Raw genomic sequence first — 8,002 nt, 5'->3', positions numbered from 1 at the left:
AAAGAACACAGTACTTCACCTATGGGAGGAAACGGCCACAACCAAAAGCCTTAAGCACTGCCTGGACAAAGGCACTCTGGCCCCAGCCATCTGCTTTTCCAACGCTGAGGTATTCCCAGTGTTGATTACTGAGTGGAGTTAGTTGAGCACGACTCACTGGCTCAACAGGAAAAGGGAGGTACTTGAGACAGTGGAGAGAGCAAGAAACAGCACACACAGATGAACAATCCACAGTAGACTTAGGGATGAAGCAATCAGCAAACAGCAATACTTGAGGGCAACTAAAGCTATGGAAATTAATTTCAAACTTCACTATATTCTGCACAGTAGCTGTCAAAATATATTATTTATTTCTAGTGTGAAGCAGGACACTCTACAACATGAAAAAAGATTAGTTACACAACAGACGCAGAACACCTGATTTCATTAAAGGTCAAAGTCATTTTTATTATCTCTGAGGAGCAACTTGTTGCACAGTTATCACCAACAGTCAACACACAAACAAGTCACGCAAAACAAATAAAGCTGCATCACTTCATTTAAAACGACACAAATAAGGGACAAATGAGTTCAAAGCAACCTTAACTTATTTAACAAAGGGTGAGCAGGTCAGTGAGGACTGACTGGGCCTTATTAGAGACTCTGACCTTTAACAGTTGGAAGAGGTTGTTTAGGTTGTTTCTAGCAGTTAAAAAACCCCCAAAACTTTTTACCTAAAGAAAATGACCTTTCTCTGAGTACCAACTCAATGCAATGAGGCTAAAGCATTCTCATGCAATTTGAGTCTAGATCAAAACTTTTGGGCTCTGTAGTGCTTCTGATAAAAGTACAACAACAGATGGACCTTCCCACATAATTCACCAGTGTTTGGATCAAAAGCTAACATCGTTGCTGCCTGTCACACTTATGAAGCCGTACAACTTCAGCGGCCTGGAAATAAATAAAACAAAGATGAGCAAGAGAGTTCAATTGTTGGCCAACTGATGTCCAAAAAGAAACCTTTACACTACTCAGTTAATTCATCAATTCGATTGTTCATCACTGATCAGCAATGCATTGATGGGAGTCATCTGCTCTCCGTATGGAAAATAAAAAGAAAATTTGTGTCATATTTTGGGGATTTACATACAAGACAAATGCACAAAAAAAAAAAAAAAAAAAAAAGCATTACATAAAAGATTACAGAGCTTTACCTTTTGAGACCTGTCAGTTAAAAAAAAAGAAAAAAAAAAAAAAGGAAAAGAAAAACAGGCGGTTACTGGTAAGTTCATCAGCTAAAATGTGATGATGGAGACAACTGAAAGCAGGGAGAAGTCAATAAAAAGTAACCGTACAGAATTCTTCGCACCATCCAGGTAATCCAGGACCCTATTAAGTGGAGTGCCCTTGGCATCCTCAACAACTCTGCCTGCCCTGTAAGAAAAGAAGTGAATCCAATTTTGTTTGAATTGCACAATATCCTCAAAGGTTTTCATGATGAGAGTGCCAAAGGCCTTTATTCACTGAATGATTTTGGTGGCTTTATTTTTTGGTACAGATAAAACCACTGAACACTTACTGAGACAAGGAACCTGATGGAGTTCAAATCACTTCATGAAAATAAAGGAAAACTTTTCTGCACATCTTAATTAACCATCAGTATTATCTTGACTGGGACATTAGTTTCCTTTCACTAACCTGTGGAGATTAAAAGTCTCCTCCATAGAAAAACACATCCAATTGTGCTCACCTGGACTAGGACGAACATTCAGTCTGCTTAAACCATCAGTATTAAAATTCCCACATCACTGGGAAGTTGAGAGTCTATATCCCATGCTGGAGGTGAATTACAAGTAAGTACTCAGCAGGTTTTTCACTGTGTCCATATAAATAAGTTTGGCGAGCCTTTCATAACTTGCCTCTGCACCTTGTTCCTATGAATATCACCCCTCTGATGAAATGCTTACCTGAATAATTGTGTTTTAAGAGATTTTGAAGCAACCAGGGGTTAGAGTGGGACATGGGAACTGGGGGGACTCTAAGTGTCCAGTGTAGCTGTGCAGTGGTGAGAAATGATTCTCTCGGGAATAAATCACAAAATAATTTCTTTTGTGAACTCTGGTATATTTTTTGCTACTGTGTGTTACTGCCCTTTGTAGTTTTAACTGATTTCATGAGCTATCATAGTTCCTTTCCAGTCCCTAGCCTGTGTATTGTCAGTATAACAGTATAATTTGTCATTAGCTTAAATTCATATTGATGATACTACCTTTTGGAAACAACACATAAATTAAAGGCCCAAAGAGGTCACACATTCCTAGACATTGGTTGGCAAGTGGTTTCTGGAGGTTTCTGGCAGTCTCTAGGTGAATTTAGTGGCAAAGAGTGATAACGTATTGCTGTCACGTTTGCTGTGGCAGACGGTGGAGAGTAAGTGTGGACCCAAATACGGACAAAGGAGACCGAAGTGGAGTAAGAAAAAAAGTGAGTCGTAGATTTTTACAAACAAAAAGCAAGGGGAGACTTAGATAAACAGTCAAAACTAAACAAGGAAAAGCTAAACACAAACACTAGGTATATAGAAAAAAAATACAGAAGCCCGAGACTGGGAAACATGAGGACAGATTAGCAGAAGGTCTAGCAACAGGCAGAAAAATACAGAGGGCTAAATCCAGAAATGATAACGAGGGGATGGGAAAAAGGAGGAAAACACAGCTGGAACTAATCTGACACAAGACAAGGAGGAAGCCAAACCGGATACACCAAATACAGGACAAGGGACTATCAAAATAAAACAGGAAATATGACACATACTAGGATACAGGCTTGACACCGGGGAAGAAACAGACATGGGAATACAGCCAACTGGGGAGACAGAAAAGAAATAGAAAACAAACAGGAGATTAACGAACATAAAGACAAGGGAGACTAGACATGAAATGTGGAATACGGGGGGGGGGGAAGCACAGTAACAAAACCTAAAGACTAGAAACTCTGAAATATAACCAGAGAATAACTAAGGAAACTAGAAATACAAATCACTGCACCATGAAAAACATTACTGCCACGATTGCTCATGACTTGCAAAAGTGACGATGACTTGTTTGCAAATACTTGTCAACTGCTTGCATAGCAGTATTGAAACTGTGAAGAGAAACTTAAAATAAAGACCAATCTCCTCTAAAAGTTGTGCCTAACTTATACTTTGAATCAAGTAGTCTCTGTTAATTGATATTTCCAATGGTTTGCATGATCTGTATTCAAGAAAATGAACTATTTTGTTGTACTTGCTAGATGTTGATGATAGTTATTGTGACAATAACTTATAAAACTTAAGGATGCATGCAGGAGCCCAATAGAAGCATTCTTATGTATTACAGTGCCTGATAATTAGTCATTAAGTGAAGGAAGTTCAGCACCAATCATGATCTTTCTGGTGCTATTTAACCCACAGAAGATATGACATAATGCATATGAATAAAAGGCTCATTGTACGTATTCAGTCATCTCTATGTCTTAACAATAAGAATCCACTTAACCCTGAAAAGGCAGTGGAAACCCCTCTGGTGGTAGGACAATTCTTTGTTTACATTAAGAAAAAGATTATGCCTCTAAAACACATATCATACAAACACGACATTTTCTGAGCAAAGATTTATTTCCTTCGTGGTTCTTTTTTGAAAGGTGAAAAGACCCCTTTCTAAATCATCTAATTTCTCTGGAGACTCTTCCACCACCTTTGATTTCCCTCTGGCATCTTTACCTTTTTTCTGCCCATCAGTCAATCTCTCTGTCTGGTTCCTTCTCTATTTTGTATTCTCTCACAGTGGCAGGGAAGATCCCAGAGGCAGATTGCTGAGTCGAGGAGCTCTTGTGCAGTAATAGCCCATTACAAGTTATTTTTCTCACACAGTGTCACTGGTTCCCAGCTCGTTCTGTCACTCAGTCACCCTGTGAGTGAACCCACATCACTGACAGCAAACTGCGTCCCAGACAAGTATAACATACACACCACTCAATCTCTTGATCCATTTCATGGCCTTCTCAAGCCAATGAAGGAAGCAGCTCAGTGTGATTAGTATGAGAGGTCTAATGATACAGAAGTTACAATCATAAAGTTTTCATCACTTTTCATGTGAGACCATATAAAATTAACTCTACTGATGTTCCATTAGCACTCTAATGCCACACACACACACACACCTTTTAAAATTTAGTTTTAATGAAATAGCTACAAAATCAGAAGGAATCTAAATGGAAAGCCCCTTGACATTTAGATTATTATTAATTATTTAGTTGTTTTCCACTGTGCAGCTAATGGAAAAAGCAATATAATCAAATCTTACACATTTGTTTTATTGAAACCTCTTCCCATATTTTTTTGAACTAATGCACTTTGTCTCTGTCTCCCCACCCACTCAGCCTCCCTCATATTTATTTGCTCATATTTATTCTCTTTATTTCTCTCCGTGTACCCCCGCCCACCCTCCAATCCCACAATGCATTTTAGATGTAACTGAACTCTCATCAATAATGAGTTTAACTCACTTTTAATAAATAACTCACATATTTCTTGTGGGGGACATCTTATTTTGGTTTCAGCTATATCTCCACTGATTCTTTTCCTCTGGGACTAAAGGGGAAACCAAACAAAGCGTCTATTTAAAATGGTGTTTACATTTCAATGAATTAAGTAGGACCCCCTTATTAATGTATTCTGCGCAGCCTTCAGGCCTCCATAGTAGCAAACTCAGCTTGTTAAAGATTCACTGGTACCAGAGCATAAAAGTATTTTAGATCAACAGCACAAAAAAGCCTTTTTAAATTAATACTGCACCAAAACACTAACCTAGCCCCAACAATTTGAAAATCTGAATTACACAAGAAAACTTAACTCATCAGAAGTCATTGCATCAGAATTTAATTTCCTTCTCAGTCCTCTCTTTACCTGCCTTTATTCATATGATAGCTGTTATTAATTACACACTGGAGTGCATTTGTGCGATGTTAAAGTGCATTTCTTTTTCTATACAAATGAACTCTGCTGTACTGGAAGAAGATTCATTTTTAAAGAACAATTATCTTCGATTGTAATGTCAGTTGAACTGATAGTTATAACTGTGCTGATGATTATCAAAGTTGGCTCTCCACAGTCCCTATAAGTGGTCAGAATTTTGATACAGTGTAGTGTTAAAATTATCTTTTCTGTCTGTTTGGAAATAATATTTCTCTACTTTGCTTTTATTTCATCCATAACAATTTGCATACTATTAGTTCTGGTTATTTGGGATCTACTATGTTTTTTCATTATTTTTGTTCTTTTGAGTAACTATTCACTATGGGTTTTTTTTTTGTTTTTTGTTTTTTTTTTAAAGGAGACATGATGAGTCCTGTAGAAGAGTCAATATTACATAGGCTTCAGTCATACAGGCCTGGAGCAATCACTAGGGAAAAAATGTGTGTTCCCTGACAGCTGGGCAATGGCTAAAGGTTGCTAGCAGTTGCTAGGTGAAGTTGGTTGCAAAGAGGTATGTGGTGCTGCACTGAAAATCAGTGCAATTGCTTTGGTCATTAGCAGGTTACCTGGGTTGTCTGCAGTTTGCATGGAAGATGCTGGCTTGTCTGGAAAACTCAACAACAGCAGCTAGTGTTTCAAAAGGCTCACCTTCAACTTTGAATATTAAGGTGTCTGTTTTGCTTTACATTTTTCTGTTTCACTATAGCTCAGCAAGTAGTTATGAACTAGCTGAAAACATTTTGGCATCTTTCATGCAAATTTTGGACAACAATGGCAATCTACTAATGACCAAAGCGATTACAAGGAGGTTTTTGCACCCTTGTTTCACCTAGTTTTGTCTAGTGTAAACTAGCAACCTCCAGCAACCATTTGTCAACTGGTTAGAGAATACACTACCGATTGATGCCAGGGGGTCACCAACCAGTGCACACATCATACTTTCTCAAAGTGGAATGCGGCTACAGTGCCATGAAAAAGTACCCTGCCCCTTCCTGATTTCTTACTTTTGTGCATATTTGTCACACCCAAATGTTTCAGAACATCAAACAAATTTTAATATCAGACAAACAAAACTCAAGTAAATGCAAAACTTGGTTTTTAAATAACAATTTCATTTATAATGGAAAAAAGCTTTCTAAACCTACTTTGACCTGTGTTAAAAAGTAATCGCACTTCTGAACCTAGTAACTAGTTGTGCCACCCTAGGTAGCATGAGCTGGCAATGAGTCTTTAACATCACTCTTCTTTGCATAATTATTTATATAGCCACACCGGAGGGTTTCAAGCATGAACAGCCTCTTTAAGGTCATGCCAAAACATCTCAAACCGATTAAAGTCTGGACTTTGACTAGTTCACTTTAAAACTTTCATTTATAGCCATTCAGAAGTGGACTTGCTGGTGTGTTTTTGATCACCGTCCTGCTCCATAACTCAAGCGTGCTTTAGCTTCAGGGTATAAATGAAGGCCAGACATTCTCCTTTAAGATTCTTTGATAGAGAGCAGAAATCATGGTTCCGTCAATTACGGCATGTCATCCTGAAGCAGCAAAGCAGCCCCAGATCATCACGCTACCACCATCATGTTTGACTGTTGGTATGATGTTCTTTTTATGAAAGGCTGTGTTAGTTTGATGCCAGACATAACGGGAACCCTCCAAAGAGTTCAGGTTTTGTTTCATCAGTCCACAGACTATTTTCCCAAGTCTGCATCATCAAGATGTTTTGGGGAAATGTGAGATTGATTGATAGATAATACTTTATTCATCCTGAGGGAAATTGATGAGAGATGAGCCTTTGTGTTATTTTTAGTTAGCAGTGGTTTTCTTTTTTGAAACTCTTCCATGATCACCACTTTTGCCCAGTCTCTCTCTTGTTTTGAATCACCAACTCTGATCTTAACTGAGGCAAGTGAGGCCTGAAGTTCTTTAAATGTTGTTCTGGGTTCTTCTGTGACCCTCAGGATGAGTGACGATGTGCTCTTGGAATAGTTTTGGTAGGGCCGTGATTTATACTACAAGTTTTTTTGTGGATAATGGCTCTCATTGTGGCTTAGAAATTGCTTTCTAAGCCTTTCCAGACTTTGTTTCTCATGAGTTCTTGAGTTTCTTTAGATTGTGGCATAAAGTGTTGCTTTTTGATATCTTCACTTTGTCTGACAGGTTATATTTAAGTGATCGCTTGATTTCAGTGGTCTGTCAATAATCAGGCCTGGGTTTGGGGCTAGTGAGATTGAACTCAGCTTTCCAAAAAATGTTTTAAGTCATGATGACGATTAATCCTGGTGGAGGGTGGGTGGAATTACTTTTCACACAGGACCCTTTCTAATTATTATAAATTACATTTTTATTTAAAAACTTTTGTATTTACTCAGATTATCTTTATCTGATAATAAAATTTGCTTAATGATCTGAAAAACGTAAGTGTTACAAATATGCAGAAAGAAAAGTCAGAATACTAAGAACTCAACAAGATGTTTTTTGTACAGTACTGTAACTATATCTTCAAACCTTTTGATACTATGCGCAGTGTCATGTGGCCCTGTGAGGCAGGCAGAGTGTGGACCCAATATGCAGGATATTGGAGACAGGACTAGAACTCAAACACAGCTTTATGGATGTTAACCACAGGAATTAAAAATCTCATACATAGAACAAGGCAGGAACAAAACTTACCAGAAACTAGGACCGGAAGAACTAGGAGGAAAAACACAGCATAGAGGGACAGACGGAAACTAAGGGCTTAAATATACACAAGGTAATCAGGGAGATGGACTACACCAAGGAACACAGGTAAACTAAATCAGAATAACGAGACAGGGGAAGCAAAACTGAACACAATGCACACTGGACACAGACTATCAAAATTAGACAGGAAGCAACATCCATTATTTCATAACTCCAAGAAGTAATCATGAGCCAATAACAAAACTCAAAACTCAGGATACAAACATACAGAAATTGGGCTGCATTTAACATTTTTATTGTGGTAGATGCTTGATATACTTTA

General features: G+C 38.0%; 1 long non-coding RNA gene across 6 annotated transcripts; it reads right to left on the bottom strand.

Annotated features, from left to right (window-relative positions):
- Positions 1 to 421: 421 nt before the first annotated feature.
- LOC102079187 (uncharacterized) lies at positions 422 to 7,746 on the bottom strand. Of its 6 annotated transcripts, none has more exons than XR_002062761.2 (6): positions 7,669 to 7,703; positions 4,528 to 4,612; positions 2,794 to 2,844; positions 1,335 to 1,413; positions 1,194 to 1,203; positions 422 to 1,070 (listed from the first exon to the last, which is right to left on the bottom strand). It is a non-coding gene; the product is annotated as an uncharacterized LOC102079187 (long non-coding RNA). The 6 variants fall into 6 exon arrangements; XR_002062759.2 differs by having other exon boundaries at positions 4,546 to 4,612; XR_002062760.2 differs by lacking the exon at positions 4,528 to 4,612 and having other exon boundaries at positions 7,669 to 7,712.
- Between the last annotated feature and the right edge of the window lie 256 nt (positions 7,747 to 8,002).

Source organism: Oreochromis niloticus, linkage group LG7, assembly GCF_001858045.2.
Source record: "Oreochromis niloticus isolate F11D_XX linkage group LG7, O_niloticus_UMD_NMBU, whole genome shotgun sequence".
In the NCBI taxonomy this organism is placed as follows: Eukaryota; Metazoa; Chordata; class Actinopteri; order Cichliformes; family Cichlidae; genus Oreochromis; species Oreochromis niloticus.
Note: the sequence above shows the minus strand (reverse complement) of the source record. Positions and strands in the feature narration are given on the sequence as shown.